An 18,118-nucleotide genomic window follows, 5' to 3' on the forward strand; every position below is an offset into this window, starting at 1 on the left:
GTGAACACGGAAAGTAGAATTCCACTATCTTGGTTATTGATGAAATTAGATACACTGGGTCAGGGTTATGCCCACCCCCCACAGAGAGTGGTCATATAGGTGGTGTCGGCACCCCAAAGGTAAGTAGCCCATTGGCTACTATCTTACACTCCCCTTAATGCCCCTAAATTGAGTATTTAGGTGCCCCCAACCACAGGAACTCAGATTTAATGGACATAAGAAGAAGAGGACAAAGAAGAGCGAAGAAGCGAGAACTGAGGACCAGCTTCAGAACTTTTAGCACTAAAGCCTGCACCTGTCCTGATAATTGTGACAAACTGACTTGTCCTGCTGCTGTGCATCTGCCAAGAACCCTGGTGGGCTGCCAGCACTTCGCAAATTGCCAGCAATCGCCCCTGGAAAAGAGGAGCTACTCCCCTGCACCCTGCGGGCACCAAACAGCAAATTCCGGTCTACTGATCTGGTGCCCCCCCCCCGTTTCAATGATGTAACAACCACCCAAGAATAGGCCTCCATGCTCCCGAAGATCAGATCCATCTCCACACTAAGTGTGAAGATGCCAGGACCAACCAGAGAGACACTGTACCAATACCCGGGGTACCGGACCCCTTGCAGCCTGTTTGAGTCCAAACCAGACTCTAACGACTCCAAGACCTAGCAGCCATCAAGGGGCATCAGCACTGCAAAGACCTACTTCGGGAATGTCCCTGCTGTCTTATCTTTGTCCCCTCAACCTGCAAAACCTACAACTGGAGTCCCAGCGATGCACACGCTCAGCTGACCTAACCACTCTGCACCGAGTGCCCCAGCCCAGGTTTCCGATAAATAACTATGCTTCCTTGCTCCCAGGGCCCTCACAAACCGAGCCCTCCATTGGGAGTTACCAGATTTGTCCCCAAGATCCCCACTACTGCCTGTTTCTAGGTGGCCCTTCCCTGTCTCCTTTGGTGTAGTGCACAAAGCTACCAACCCAACCAGCCCCTCTGCACCTGCACGCTCCAGGACAGGTAAAGAGTAATTTCTGGTGGTTCTTTGGACCTTGGCACTCTATTACCTTAAGTACTGAAGGCCACCCCCGGAAACCTATTGCAAAGAATTGTAAGCAGTGAATGCCTTATTTCCCACCGGAAAGCATTCCTGCATAGATACGCATTTAAGTTAACATTTAACTTATCTGTGAAAATCAACAACTCGGAAACGATTTACTTGATCAGGAAGTTCTTGCAGTTAAACATTATGTAAAATGATGTGTTATTTTTCTAAATTGGTCTCATATTTATTCTTGTGTGTGTCTCATTTATTGCCTCTTTGAGTTCAACAAATCCTTAGCACTACCTTAGGATAAGCCTAAACTGCTCACCCACACTACCACAAAAGAGAGAATTTATGATAATTACTTGTGCGTCTGTAAACCAATAAGGGTCGCCTGAACTCTCTGCACAGTGTACCTCGTTTTGGTGCACAACCCGGAGAGCTTTTCACAACAATTATATACATGCTGCTGTCTATTGTGTGGTTGTGATGTGCTCAAGCGTGTTCGCATTGATGCAGGCCATTCAATTCTATGCAAGTGCAGTGTGTTCTGTAAGGGAAGATTTTGGTGTCAGGTATGTGGTTCTGAACAATTCTCTGAATGAACATTGATGCTGCGCTTATATGTGCCAAGATAAGGGTGAGAGTGACTGATAAGTACTATATGTTTACCATAGTCAAGAGATTCCAGTAGTTTTTTATTCATGATTGATCAATTAAAATCATTACATGTATGAAACTGTCTAAAACAATCACATGTAAATAAAGTTACCAACAATTTTTTGTAAAACCTATTAAGAAGATGTATAATACAATCGATTATGTTTAAAAAAAAATGGGCTCCGCCCTGTAAACATTGTTTAAAATGATGGAAAGATACAAATGAGTCTGTAAAGCATTAACAGTTTTGTGCTTTGGAGATACATCTAAGCTACTGAAAAAGAAGGAAAGAAAGTGCAGAGTGCAGTCTGGTTGATCCCTGTATGGTTGTGGGGATCAAGGTGCTTAACAGGAGGGTGCATCGGAGTGTTAAACTCGACTGGACTGATGGTATAGCTCCACTGTAAGGCAAAGAAAGATGGTTACCAAGTCTCAAGATGGTAGTCGCATAACCTGCAAGATGATGGCCAGTCCCTGTGTGCCCAAAGCAATTACAGTCAGCAATTGGTAGCACTAGCAGCCTCATGTATGTGATTTTATTTCAAGTCTGAGGACACAGTGGATATTTGAAGTATGGTTGAGCTTTCCCCTTAATGTAGGGGGCACCCAAAGCTGTGAAAAATGGCTTTGTTGTGTCGAAGCCTCTCATTATCTCTTTTGGATGAGGCTTGTATAATTTGCGAATTCATTGTCTTTTTCCCCATTGACAGGGAAATGCTCGGATTGGGCACATTTTTTGTTTCAATCTTCAGAATGTTCATGGCTTAAGGCAGCTGTGAACGCAATGGGGAGCAAATATTGTTTGCAATTGAGCTTTCAGGGATGGAGCTGGGGCACGTAGGGTTCTGATGTAATATTTCATTCGATCACCAAAGCAGTAAAGGTCTGGGCTTGCCAGACCCAACTCCAGCCTCATCATGGCCCTCTTTGCATGCCGAGGATAAGCAAGTATTTTTTGGTATGCCATTATTTGAAAATTCATGAGACACGTGCCCAGTTTCCCTGGGAAAGCTAAATGTCCATAGTTCAAAGCAGGCACCAGCTTGGCTTGTAAAACATTTAGTATTGGGTCGGCTGTTGGACTGTGTAGTTGATAGTTTAAACGTCTCAAGCTGTGGATAACCCCGGCTCCCTTTGACCCAAGATGTTTTTAGGTGGGCCGCTGGGTTTACCCTTTCATTGAATCAGACACCCAGTTAGTTGAAGCTGGTGCAGGTGGATATTCTCTGTCACCCATTAGCCATACATTTCTTACGAGGGTGTTTGCCGAAAATCATTACTTTGGTTTTTGACTGGCTCACCTGGAGTTTGTTTGCAGTGTTGTACATATAGAGGTCATTGAGGGCTCTCTGTAGACCTGTTCTTGTTTGGCCCATGATGATAGTATCGTCTGTGTATTGCAGAGTCTGTAGGTGTAAGCTCCCTAGTCTTGCCGTAATTTGACTTGCACCTTCCAGACGTTATAGCAAATCGCGGTATAGCGATTAAAAGGTAGTGGGGCTAACACACAGCCTTGTTTTAGGCCATTGTTTGATGGCATTTTTGCAGTCACTGTCGTAGCACTGGTTTCAATCCTGACTCATGTCCTCTGCTATAACAAAACATTATGGCTTTTAAAAGTTGGGGGGATAACCCCCCAGGAATTTAATGTATGTTATAGGATTCTCCTGTCTACTCTATCGAATGCTGCGTTGTAGTTCAAGAAGCAACAGAATAGAGGTGGTTGCTTATCCTGTGTGGCTCTTCTGGGCAGATAGGCCAATGCTAGTATCTATAATTGAGCAGTCTGGTTTAAATCCTGACAGGATGTTGAGGAGGATGCTGTTTTCAGCTGCCCAGGTTTGCAGCTCACCCAGTAAAATACGAGCGTAGGCTTTGGCTTCGATGTCCAGTAAAGCTATCAGTCGATAGTTTGCCAGGTTCGTACAATCTCCCTTTTTGTGAACTGGGTGAAGGATTGATCCTTGCCATGTTGGCAAAATTTTGGTTGTAATGAATGCATGGTTAAAAAGTGGCGTGAGGGACCCCTGCCCAAAAGGTTTGGGCTGATTTAAACACTGCTGCTGGTATTCCGTTGGGTCCCGGCGCTCCATCGTTTCTCATTTGTTCGATAGTTTTAGTGATTGCAGCTTCTGAAATTTGGGGATCATGCATGTCCGGTAGATTTGATGTCAGTGTGTTCTTATTTCGCCCTGCTCTGAGCTGTAGAGTTGTTTAGTGTAATTAACTCATATGCTGTCTTCTACTCCACTCTCCTGTGACAGGCCATGGTTGCTGAGTTGGTTGATATGCTTCCAGAATAGGGCAAGGTTCTTCTTTTTGAGAAGGAAGAACATTTTTAGCCATTCTGATTCGATCTGCTTTATTCGTTGCTCCCAGACTCTTTTCTTGTGCTCCGCTCGGAGGGCTGTGAGGTCTTGGCCCTGGGGTGTGTTGCCATCTCTCTGTCTTACCTTTATGGTCTTTTGGAGCTTCCACTTGCTTGCCAGAATCTCCATGGCTTTGTAGTATGGGGCTCGGATCAAGTTTGCCCCTGTTGTGTGTAAGTAGCAGGGTACCCTTCAATGCCAAATGTAAGTCAGCTAAGAGATTGGCCCAGGGTTTTAGGAGGGGCATCTAGTCAAGAGATGATTCAGACGCCTAACTAAAACCAATTTACATGATTTTGATTGCATGAGAGAATAAAGGGAGATTGAAAATGGTGGAAAAAGCTTCAGTCTCAGGATTAGGTAGTAAAGCATGAGTAGCTGAGCTCTAACACTGATCAGGTAAGTAAGTTTGCAAGATGGGATATGCACAGGCCCAAAGGCAGTGGAGACTGATACATTAATTTCTTTTGAAGGTCTACTATTCAAATCCATTTTTCTATGTTGAGTCCAACAGATGCTGTCTCGGGTGCATGGTAGTGCCTAGTATTATCTGGAATACAAGTACTTGTGTTGCACAGCTCTCAATGTTTGACAATTTTTACATCCTTGATAACCAGAGAAGTGACAGGTGAAATAATAAGGAGACTAATCGCTTTCACCACAACTGTAGCAGCATTCTGATGTGTTCAAAGCAGCTTCATACATGAATTAAGGTGGCCTGTAGGAGGGTTTGCAATGTGGTTGAACTGCCTTCTTCAATTTTTTCAGCTCTGCTCCTAGGAGTTGCTCCGCTCCCAGTACAGCGCTGAAGAGTCACATTTAGTGTTCAAGTTCTTGTCTTCATACCACGTGTGACATTGAACCTGAAGGGAGTGGGAGCGCGACACGAACTCCAAATGTGTCAGGCTCACTCGCAATGGGTGGGACTTGAGGTCTGTGGTATTGGTGATAAATCCAAGGAGGCTGAAGGCCAACTAAAGATCTTATATCAAATACAATGTTATTCTCAGCATGGATCTGTGGTTACCTTATCAAGTTAGTAGAAAACACATTCTACTTGTGGGCTGCCATAGCTGCAGATCCCCACCTAGTATCAATTGCGTTCTTTCAGATAAAAGAAGGCTCAAGTTGAACGCAAGCACTAAGACTAGTTCCACAAAGCACTTTGTCTTCAGACATAACAACATTCACCACTCATCACTCTGCCTCACACTAGCGCCACATGGGCCTCCCGCTCGCCATCTAAAAAGACCAGGCAGTTAAAGCGGAGGGAAGAACCTCAGACGCGGACACTCCTGCCCCTGTAAAACTGATCGCTCACCGATCTTAAAGATTCAGGACAAGGACCAAGGTCCAGTTGCCACCATCAGCCATCGCAGGGCCGTGGCGGTGAGTGAGTGAAGGGCACTGGGGGTGCAATAAACAGGGTGGACAGTCAACCAGCAAGCTACAGGGCCATAGAGTCATACACAGTTATACAGTCACATAACTGCAACGCCTTACAACCCATGGTCTACACATCCCAGAAGACTATTAAGGCCAAGGTAGACTTATAGCCCAGTACCACTTCACAGCAACCCACCACAAGGGCCAAGAATAACTGATGTCTCAGAACCCCCAAAGTCTTCACACACAACACCTTTTTCGCCCAAAGATGGGGGTAAGTCGAATGTGCTCTCCTCCCCCTCTCCCCTGCAGATATGGCACACAACATTCAGTCTTGAAGTTCTAATAACAACTTCTCCTTGTTCAGATTCATCTGTGAATTCGGCTGAAGGACACGCATACAAAGAGCTGTTGCAACCGACTTTATTGGTAAAAATGATACAACCAGCTACAGCCCGACTTGCTCAACAGGTGGACTGCAAGGAACCGCAAACTAAGCCCCACACTAAGGCTGCGGGAAGTATTGACATCATTGTTGGATGCAACCATCCCTGCAAAGCATTAACAACATGGGACATTGGTGCATATGAGCCACGCACAGAATGGGCAGAGTTTAACACCAGTCTGCACTAATAGCGTGTTCTTTCACACAGCCCTGCTTCCAAGACCGATGTTTACAACAGTCCCTGAGGTGGACAGGTCAAGAAGCAACAACACCTACTCCTCACCAGGATTCCCATTGGACACCCCATCCAATGCCTCACAAATCGAGGCAAATAGATGATCAAACTTCAACGTCTTCCTGAGTGAAACAATCTCCACCACACAACAGTGGTCAAGACCACTGCAGAAGAGCGTGGCAACTCCATTACCGTTAGAAGTCACTCTAAGGAGCCGTTCCCATTTTGGTCAAAGTAAGAAGGAAGTCTCATTAAATAGTACACAACCTGACAGATCAAGTGACAGCTGGGCATCCTTGCTTCATACAATCCAAGAAATTGTAACAGCTTTAACCTACCACTCGCTAAAATTGGACCATCAAGTTGATATTTTAAAATTACTAGCCCTAGCCGTGTCAGGAATAGTCGTGAAATTGGAGGACTTGAACAACTTGGTTAAAAGGGCACAGGCGTCAGAAGCAGGCACCCTAAACAACTGTGGCTGTTCCCCCTTAATCGACCAGTTGAGCAAACTCCCTTCTTCATGGCTAAAATAATATTGAAATTGAAACCCCGGGCCAAGTGCCTTTACATCGAGCAGTGGACCACACCTCATCTGCTTGTGACCGCCCACTATCAGCGTCGGATTGGCAGGGTGAGCAATCGGTCATTGCCCGAGGGGCTTGAGGCAAAGGCCAGCTCGTGGGCTGTTTTTAGGCCTCGCCTAGCGACGCAGCGCTTGCGCGGCTCGCTTGACGAGATCTATTGTCGTTGATTTTTATTCCGAAGTGTGACAGGAGATGTGCACGCATCGGACAGGAGATGTTCACACGTTCAGGACCGGGTCGCGGCGTTTCAGCACAACACGAGCATGGCTTGCTTTCGCTTTCCCTCCCTCCCCCCGTCGGGCCCCTCCTTCTTCCATTGTGTGCAGGACACGAGATTGTGCTTGGGCACGTCATATCGCGTCTCTTCTGACTTGTTACTCTAATGAGCGCGGCGCCCGTTTCAGGGACACTGCGCTGTTTTTAAAAAAACTTTAATAGTGAGCGTATGCGATTACTATTAGCTTTAAAGGATGTCTTTGGCTGGTGTTTTTTAGCATTTATGGCAATGACAGCTTGGTGGTGAACGGAAACTTATCAATGGATTACCAGCGCACTCCCACTGCCCTTTTCTTCATTTAATTAGGGTAATTTGTACCTGTCTGCCCACTGAGCGCGCAACTGTCTTGACCAAATGTTTCTTCTCTGCGTCGTCGTACAAGAGCTGTTTTCCGAGGGTGGGCGCCGCTCACGGGGTGTTAACAGATTTGTTTCATCTCTGCAAAACAGCAGTGATCGTTGCAGGGAATCGTTGCAGTGCTGCTGAAGTGAGTAGGGCGGTGATTTATGTGAAGTCATGCTGGCTGTGGTTGGTATTTTCAGCAGTTGCCACAGCTCGTTTAGATGGACCGCTCAGAGTCCCTCGGAGCTCAGCCCACCATGCAGTATGTCATGCTCATCGGGAATCTGGCATTCAGCCGAAGGAATGCCTTCATGGGCCCGGCGAGACGCCTCCTTCACGGACGCATTTTTCACGACCTGCATTTGCATGATAAAGGTTAGCAGTCCAGCTCCCTGGCTGCCTTTAACTGTGAACATCCCTGCTGGAGAAAGTTGCGTAACGCAAAATGAGGTTTCCTCTGCAGAATTTAAGAGCTAAACATTGGCTTTGTGCTAGTCACTGGACCCCTATAGCGGTGGAGTCCCTCCGCGCTACACCTCTATTTGGAAGCGTAATGTTCCTTGTCGCAGCATTACACCTCGTCAGGGGCAGTAAGCGCTATGAATTACAAGAAGACACGCGCTCCTCCTCTTAGCAATACAACGAGAAACCGTGGGGATCTGGAGTACGATAAGTGACCTATCAACATTTTCAATACGTTGTGTCCATTCAAGCCGTTAATTTACAGGGCTGTTTGCTGGTATCTCTGACTGCAACGTGGGGCCCTCGTGCCACCCTCTATTATATTGATTCCAATCTGTGGTCACCTTTTACCCTTAGTACTTCCCATCCCTCTTTTTCTGCTGGTTTGATTTTTCTTGGGTATGTGTTTTTTTAATGCAGTCACAAACAGTTCACATTCACAGGAAACAAACACCCAGTGCATATTTAACTTGCTTGCCCAAACACTCTGTGTGACTTAATCTCACAAGTCCACGTGTTGCAGCTGTGAGCGTGTTTACCATCCACTGCCATCACTGTCAGCGTTCCTTGTCTCTTCCCCTTCGTGCACCTAAGAAAGGTGGGGATTTCTAGCAGATGACGTTCTAGCCGACTGTCAACACCTGACTAGATGTGGTTGCTGTATGTTATAGGCAGGGCTTTAAGTGGGATGGAAAAACTGGGGGGTCTCTCAAGGGGAGGTGACCGATGTAATTAAGGGTGTGGCTTAAAAACACCTAAGCTAAAAATCAGTGCTTAGCATAGTGTGCCGCCCGACTTGTATTTTGCTGTTTGTCGTTGCATCCAGACTGATACAACAAGTAACATCATACCTACAACAAGTCAGGACTATAGGCTTTGTCAATGGTTGTTAGTTGCATAAGATAAATAGGCAGCAACTATGGCCTGCATATAATATTGAAAAAGCTTCCACTTAAAGCCCTGGTGACACCAAGACGATGTTGCTGCTCCTGAGTTTCAAAGAGAGAAGGGAAATACAGAGAGAAAATTACTCTTTAAAGGATTTCTCTTCCCCTACAAGACTCACCTGGCATGAGGTCATGCCGTATCTTCTCCACTAGTGAGAAGTGAGCAGCGCACATCGATGTGCCTGCTGTCACTGCAGTCTGAAAAAAACGGACCGCCTGTGACAACACAGAGCCCGATAGAGACCCGTTTAGAGGCCCTCTTTAAAAAACTGCCGGTGCTCAGCACCGGTGAGACCTGGCCCACTTATAGGCCACCAGTAAATTGTTGTAAGAATTATGATAGATTATTCTGTGCGATAAATGGCCTATCTCTTTCACCTAGTGTCAAAGCAATCTACTTGCCTCGCAAACCTCCAATCAAGTGAAACAAACATTTGCAATGCAATAGGTCTCGCATTTACTCGAGTTTGAGCTATTGGCATAGTAAATGACAATGCCTTTAATATATGTTTGGGTTTTTAAAACACAAATAAAAAGCATTGTCATTTTCAATGCTAATAGCTTAAAGTCTCAGAAATGGGAGACCTATTGCATTGCAAATGTTTGTTTTCATCTGTAGATAAAATCTTGTTTTCCTGGGCTGGTTTGGCTGCATGCGCTTGACCTTAGAGGCTGCTTTAGCCTTAGAGCGAAATTCGGAGCTCACTATAGCCAATTACAGCAAATGGCTGGCTCATTGTCTTGTGCACTAGGACAATGAGCCAAACTGACCAGGCACAGCATCTGGTGGGTCTCCTCCCCTCCCTAGTCTCTCAGCACGACAGTGAGGCCATAGGGAGTGGCTGTGCTCTTTTTGACCATCACGGCTAGCAGTACTGCTACCTGGGGGTGGGGAGATAGGGGGCTGTGCCAGGAGACAGATTACATGTGGTGGCCATCTAAGAGACCTACCTTTGTCTCCAGCAGCAGACAGACGAGCCACAGGTGCCCACTGCCACCCTGCCCTGGACTCCGGTTCAACACTGTACAAAGATAAAAAAAACGCAAACAACCAAAAAGAAAAAGTTTTTGACAACACAAAACAATTTTTTGAAACATTACTATGAAAAACGTACATTCCTTACCAAAATGACAAAGGGAAGGGTGAATAGACATGGCAGGGCAGTAACAAAACAGGTGGCATGATGAGAGCAATGTGGAGAGAGACAAAGGGAGAAGTGAGTCAGCAGAGTGGAGAAGGATGACAAAAATATGGGAACAGGAAAAGGAAATCATGTGAGGAAGAAAGGAAAGGTAGAGGAGAGAGGCTAAGAGTGCTAGTGATGCACACAGATAGTGAATGAGGAGGAAAAGATTAGGGAGAAGAGGTAGGAAGAAATTATTAAAGATAGAGAGAAAGCTGGAAAGCGAAAGTGGAGAAGAGGAAGACGGGAAAGTGGTAGGGGATGTGGTGTAACGGCCTGAGCTGCCGATTTTGGAACTTGGGAACCAGCTTTAGTCTCAATATTCAATATTCAATATATTTGTTAAAGGTTTGGAACTCGTAGGAGGTCCACATAAAATGCATTCATAGAATTACAAATAAAACAGAAACACATAACAAGCATAATCACAAACCATCATAACAATTATCAAGAGCCTGCCTTCGATTAGCTAAATTTCGATAAGAAGAAACAAACAATATTATCAGAAAACCTGATCATACAGTACTTGAGATTTTCCACATTATAACTCCTAGGATGATATATTGGACGTTATATAAGCTGACAGTTCATTTAATAAAAAACAAAAGTTCCATTTCAACTAGAGAATCAATTTAAAATTAGAGACAGAATAAAACATGGGCATAATCAGACCTGTGCAAAAGGCAATTCAGTAGCAACTAGCTCACAGGAGAAAAACCTCCTGAATCCCACTGAATATAAGTTTTTAGAATGAACAACAGAACATATTGGGAAGCATAAAGCAACCTAACCCTAATTATGAAAAAATAGCAGTTAATAGCTGCCTATCAATGTGCAAAATACAAATTAATAAAACTAAAGACTACTACAGATGGAGAGCTAGCTAAAAGGCTGACTAAGGGGATAACCACCCATTTGAAAAGTGTACTAAAAAGGCAAGAGAAATTAAAAAGTTTTAGTCCCACTGCTTCGTTTTTTGTCCAAATTTGATAATCTCGGGTTGGTGCTACATTTTATACACAATCTTATAAAAACATCATTACAAGGTTAAAATATATACATGAATTCCTTAAAATAGTTAAATAATTTTACGCACACTGCTTCGTTTTTAGGACAAGAGAGATAATCTCAAGCTAATGCTACGTTTTTAACAGAGTTTTGTAAGAACATCGGACGGAGCCAACGATAACGGCTCAATGCCAATGCTGGACATACAAACAAAACATGGTCCAAAGTCTGATTGCTCAGCATACACAAATTACAAATTTTCGGATTTTGAGACCAGTTTGCTGTAAGGTCATTTAAGGGCAGAAGATTCATGCAACCTAAAATAAGTAAGGTACGAATGCTGTGTTCTAAGTTCCAAAATAAATATTTTTGTGCAATTCTCGGAGAGTTTGTCCTAATTATTAGTTTTAATCTTTCTTTAGAGTTACAGGATTGAATGTCTCTATCGAAACTAATTCTGCCACTCAGAGTTTTTAGGAGAGACTTAAATCCTAATGATGGAAGGGTAAGCACTGATTCTTCTTGTATACTAAACTATTTTAATGCCAAAGAGAAATCACAGTAAAAGGAGTAGTTACCTGCCTTAACGTCAAAGATTTCATGGCATAAGACACCTCTTAGTGAATCAGGGTCGCTATGTTTTAGCTGATAACCCCAACGTAGAACCCTGGATAAGCCTTGAGTATAGGAGCTTATCAAGCCAAATTCCTTCTGATTGCTGCCGTTGTAACTAAGGTGTTAAAATTACATATTTTGTCGTAGTATCTGGCCTTCAACCTTGTCCAAAAAACTCCAGTCCTTAACAGGGATTGATTCTATCGCATAATGCAGGGTTGGGGGGATTTTTGCCTTAAAAACCATCAATAAATGTACGAAATGTCTCCTACCCATAGCGCTGTAAAAAATGCACAAGCCGTTGGCATGCGAAGTAGCTTTACTAGAGCAGTGTGAAATGTGAGGATTATTTATCAAGCTGCTTGTTAAAAGTTTCCCTAAATAGAGGTATGAATCTACTACCTCCAGTCTTTCAGGACCGATTTGCCAATTAAAATTATATGATTTTCTACTTTTAGAACGTTTCAAAATTAAAATTTTACTTTTGGATACGTTTATTTTCAAAAAGTGGGCCACAGTATATTTTTGTAAGGAGTCCAACTTTCTATTCAACCCAATAGGGGTTAAGTCCATTACTACTAGATCGTCTGCGTATAGTAGACATGCAAAAGGACGGGTACTGATCTTCGGGGCATTTCTATCATCTTGAGCAAAGCAATTGGGTAAGTCTGCTATATATAAGGAGAATAGCAGCGGTGCTAACAAGCAGCCCTGTTTGAGACCGTTTTCAGTAGGGATTACATTTGATAATCCTTGATTTCCACCCATTAATATCTTGCACCAGGTTTGCGAGTGAAGTGCTATGATCAAGGATAGAAGAGGGGAGGCAAACCCATTTTTTGCAGTTTTCTCCATAGTAGAGGTCGATCTACCTTATCGAAGGCTGTAGTAAAATCAATAAAAGCCATAAATACATTTGAATTATGATAGATTGTGTATTTTTCCTCTATTAATTTCAACATACAAATATTATCTAGCGTAGAATGGTTTTTCCTAAAGCCTGCTAGCTCAATGGGGAGTACTTTCTTCTCTACCACCCATTCCGTAAGGTGATCGAGAATTCTACGTGCAAATATTTTCCCCCTTGCATCCAGTAAAGCTATTTGTTGGTAATTACCTGGATGCGATCTAAGGCCCTTTTTGTATAGAGGAATTAAAATACTTCCTGACCAAGATGGTGGAATTTTCCCATTAGAATAACAAAAATTAAATAATGGAGCTAAATATGTAGCCCACAAAAGAGGCCCCTTTTTGATTAGCGTCATGGGAATTTCATCCGGGCCCATTGCTCCCGAGGATCTAATTTTTTTAATAGCCCCGACCACTTCATCGATAGAGTGGACATAGTTGGGTACTGAAATTGACGGCTGATCCAGAGCCCCAATATCAGATCTGCAAGAATCGAGATTCTCAGAATACAATTCCCGAAGATAAAGTTTCCAATCTTCTTCTTTTATGGGTATGGGAAGAGATTTCACCCTATTGCCGCGGCAATCGGCGATAATTTCCCAGTACCTTTTTGAGTTATTTTTTTAAGCTGCCTCTTTTAACTGTGTCCATCTTCCTTTATTTGACTTAGGGAGCGTTTTTTCCTCTGTCTTTTTCTCTTTAGCAGGTTTATTAAATTTCTTCGCTCATGTGAAAAGTACAGAAACTGAACCCTCACTAGTTTGTTTATTTCCCTATTTAAAGTGAGCAGTGGGTTAAAGTATGGTCTCCGTTGAGCAGGAACATGAGTAGGTTTGCCAGATTTAGCCAAAAGGCCAATAATATGGGAAACAACTTCAAGAAAATCAGGTTGAATACGATCACACTCAACTAATTTTAAGAACTGCTGATCTCTTATTAGTAATGATAGGTGCGCTTTTAATTTAGTGGTCGCTTGGGTGTTCCAGTGGCGTCTACCATTTTTTACATTAAACCCTACTGAAGTACCTTTAAAATTCCAGGAGCCTACCTCATCACAAACAAAGTCAATTTTAAAGCAAATCAACATGTGATCTCTAAAAACATTTCCCAATACTTCCATATTTGTAAGTTTGTGAAAAAAATCTGCGGAGACGATTAGATAATCAAGAATTGATCTCCCTGTAGGTGCCTTATGGGTATAGTTCGCTGGAATATCTTTCCCCAACCTCCCATTAGCAATTTCAAGATCTAAGCTTCTCAGACCTTCTAGAAGTATGACTCCTCTTTTGTCTGTCATGCTATTATTTGGGAATTGAGCGGAGGGAATATTTAGGGCTTCATTTTTTTCGATGTTAGAAAATACCCTTAGACTATGCGTAGAGACTTTGGAATTCAGATCTCCCACTAGTATTGTGGACCTACAGTCTTCAGATTCCAAGATAGAGGAGATAAAGGAAAAAAGATCTTTTAATAAATGTGAAGAGGATGCATCTGGAGGTAAGTATACATTTATTATCAACAACGAGTCCAACAGAACCTGGCCGACCTTATAATATAACTTAACCGCCTGAATTAAGTTAGAAGCGTGAGGGTATTCATTATAGGACCAACTGAGGCTTGTACTTAACAAGATTGCAATACCTCCTTTAGCATGACCTCTATTTACATGGAGCGCCGGCCGGCTTAGCACTATATAGTTTTCAGTGGACCAATTCTCGGTTATCCAAGTCTCTTGGAGACAGATTATGTCAGGTTTATGCTCTTTCAAGAATATAAGTTTGTTTTTATTTGTGCTAAGGCCAGCTGTGTTCCAGGTTATCACATTAATATCCTTGCTATGAAGAATTACTGCATTTTAAGCCTAAGGGTCTATTTGAATTTAGAGCACCAGCAACCCAGCTCCATTTCTTATCCTCCTCATCTGCAGGGAGCACTTGTTGAATATTTTTTTCGGTATGGAATGAAACCCTCCTGCCATCTTTAACAAGAAAGACCTGCAAAGTGCTTTCTTTCTCCGTAAATGGTGTTCCTCGTCTGGAGGTTTCTACGGCAATATTAGGCAGCTTAATCTGGTACACTTTTTTAAAAGATAGCTCCACCTCAGGAATTAAAACGTCAATGCCACAACAGCGCAATTTATCGCTATGTGCCAAAATCAGGTGGGAAATTGCTTTGGATGAGAATGTAACTCTTGCACCCCTGGGATTATTATATTTTTGTACCTCCACCAGGGCTAAGTCATTACTATCAATCATCCGCAGGCCCACTATTTCAGCAAAGCAACCCAACAAAAAAAGACCTATTCATAAATAATTCAGAGTCAAAAATAAACGAAAAATCCAGGCTATATGGGGCAGGCTGGAAGTTATTGTCAGAGATGGCTGCCTTAGAAATGATGTTATTGGAGCTATAAATAACATTGGTACCTAGAGAGGAAGCAAACAGAGAAGCATTAGGGTTCAATGTACTCTGAACCATGGGAGAAACATTTGTATCTGATGATACCAAATCTTTGGTCGATTTGATAGAATTAATCGGAACACATAAATTCAGAGAAGGAGGGCAAGAACCCAATTGATTGCGCTCTTCTGATCCATCTTCTGTCTTCCGGACATTTAAATCCAGCTTTGGAGATGTAATATGGGTAAGTTGGGGATCGAAGCGTAACTGTTTGGATCTTTTTTTATTTATCCTTCATCGTTTTTCCCTTTTTCCCTTCTTTTTTATCTTATGAACAATGCTACTTTTGTTCTTAGAAACTTTTTTCTTACTCGGAGAGCATCCAACCTTAGAGTCCTCCTCTATAAGCTGCTTTGTGGAATTAAAACCAGATTTGAGAAAAATAGGGAAGACCTTTTGGGTTATATTTGTATTTGTATTTTCTGTTGTAGTTTGCGAGCAAAACAATGATGCGGCAACTGTAGCTAAAGGTTCGGAGTTGAAAAGCTGCTGTAAGGAAGAAGAGAGTGATTTATCAAAAATATCGCAGTTTTCTTTCATTTAATTTTGGTGTTTCTACTAGAGAAAGGTTCACCAGCCTGAATGCCAAAGTCTCGACCTATAACATGTGGAAAAGAGTCTGTTTGGGTAGAATAAGACTTGTCAGAGTCGACCTTCAAACGAAGGGGAATGGAAGATCCTTTCTCTAGGTTAGGTACACCAAGGGGAAATGCACAGGCTTTTCCTGACAATAGATTATGTTCAGAGGCAATATGCTTTGTCAGGGCTAAAACGGAGTCCAAAATAACATCAGAATTATTTACTGATTTCTCCATTAGGGCTAAGATGGAAACCCACACTCTTTCTAAACAAAGCAGTGATTCCGACATCGGTCTTTGTTATTCTAGATTATGTATTGAAGGGAGAAAATCCCGGGAGAGATCAGGAGTAATTGAACCCCTTGAGTCTAATAAGCTTGTTCCGCTATGTGTACTACTGAACAGTTGCAGTTTCACAGGCTGATCCTTATAGGACGGTAGAGTGGTGGGAGTAAAAACCTTAGATGATTCTTGGTTATGAACGTAAGACCTTTTTAATGGCTGATCTAGATTTATATCAGGTAAAGTGAAATCTTCCATTATATATTCTCCCACTTTTAATCCTGGTTGCGAAACTCCTTCCAGGTCAGAGACCCCATTCACAAAAGGGTGGATAGTTAGATTTGCCAGTAGAGTGTCAGCCACCCCAGATTCTGAACATTGAAGATCGGGATGCCGTGATACCCTGATTATAGACGGTGAAATGGAGGGTACTACTGGTGAGGATACTACTGGGAATGGATTTCCAGGACTTACATTGATCTCTACTTGAACAGCATATTCTTATTGGGGAAACTCCGACATTCCCGCAGATTTCAAACGTATTTCTTTTTTAGGAAAAAAGGAAGAGATGGTATTAAAGCACTTCAAAGAGTGTATTTGCAGTGAGTTGTTCCTTAAGGGGTTAGCTCTGGTTTTTGTGCAGGCTCTTGTATATACTAATCTACCAGAGCGTAATTTTTTAGCAGTCATAGCTTTATTCGGGAATAACTCCCAAAGCTTGATGTGCCAGAGCGCCGATGTACTGGTGCGCCGCTTATGCTACACTGTGCACCAGGCACTATTTTAGCGCTACTTAATTAGCGACCCCCAACTGGATGGCCAGAATGAACAAAGTCTAGAGAGCCTTTAGAAAATATTTGAAGTGTTTGCAATTCAACAATACAAGCACAAGGAACAACAGACCAGATGCCTACACGCACGGTGGGACCCTGTATCCTCTACTGCTCTAGAGACATGCTGCGCTTAAACCAAACATGTGTACCCAACATACAAGAAACTAGGGACACAGGGCAGAAAATAGGTTTAGGCTTTCTCCCACAGATCCAGGAATCCAGGAAGCACCCCTCCGCTTAATTCTGCTCTGGAGCGCTCAGATTACACGAATGCTGCCTGAGCAGGCTCCTCCTTGTCCTGGCGGGGAAACTCACTTGACAAGGCAGGAGGGGAATCCAATGTACCTCTGTGGTGAAATACACATCTACAAGTCCCAGAATGCACCAGGACAAAAATCAGGATAGTGCAAGGAAAGGAGCTGCGACGTCCGCGGGGGCCACAGGTCGCAAGTCTCTGGCCGCTCCACACGATGCTCCACACAATGCCTCCAGAGCCCCAATGCCTCAACTATTATGCAGCGCCCTGCTCCGTCTGAGCGTCTGAGCCCACAGCCCCCAACACTCCACTAAGCTGCTCTTCTGTGTTGCCGCTTGCTGCTCTCTGATCTCTGGAATTGTCTTAGCAGCACAGGGGGGGCCGAGACTCAACACACTCAGTCCCACTTGGTTACCTGGCTGCCCGCTGCCCGCTGCCCGCTGCCCGCGATCCACAACTTGATCCCAACCTACCCCAAGAAGAATGGGAGAAGGAAAGACAGCCAGTATCAGCTGGGGAGCCGCGGCTCGGCGTCTTCCCGCCTACTCTGCTCACTCAGCCCTACGTTGATGCCTGCCACCGCCATGCAGAAAAAGAGGCAGCCGTAGTCACCGGTGTCAGCAGGGATCAGCGGGGGAGCCGCGGTTCGATGGACTTGACGGAACCGCGGTATGGCGTCTTCCCGTCCTCCCGCTTACTCCGCTCCAGCTCTGACCACCGCTCACTCGGCACTCGGTAATCTCGGTAATATCATGCGCAGCTCTCATCCTGCCATCACTGACACGATGCACCTCGCAGGAATGAAGTGGGTGTGCCTGCCAGGCACCTCACTTCACGAAACAAAACAATGCCAGACGCAGCCGCTGAAGGCCCAACTGCAATGTCACTTTGTTCGTGCGCACCGTTGTAGCCTTGCACTCAATGCCGCACCCGGGATAGTTCCTCCACATGCCGGTCCCTGATCTGAGGGTCGTCGGTCTCCGTGCGCTCTCTGTCTGCTGACCGCCGTGAATCCCGGGCACACAACTTCTCAGGCAGAGTTGGGAGCCGGGGAGCTAACAGCTGGAAGTCACGGGGCGCGAGACAGCACCTTCGGCGTCCTTCAGCATCATCCCTCGCAGCCTCAATCCCTCACGGTCGGTGGACAGCACAAAAACCCGACACCTGGACACTTCTCGGTTGTGGGTGTGTCCACGCCTGATGAGTAGTGACGCGGTTTCACATCTTTAGCTTTAGTCTCAGTGTTGGTTC

This window comes from Lissotriton helveticus, chromosome 3_1, assembly GCF_964261635.1.
Source record: "Lissotriton helveticus chromosome 3_1, aLisHel1.1, whole genome shotgun sequence".
Lineage (NCBI taxonomy): Eukaryota > Metazoa > Chordata > Amphibia > Caudata > Salamandridae > Lissotriton > Lissotriton helveticus.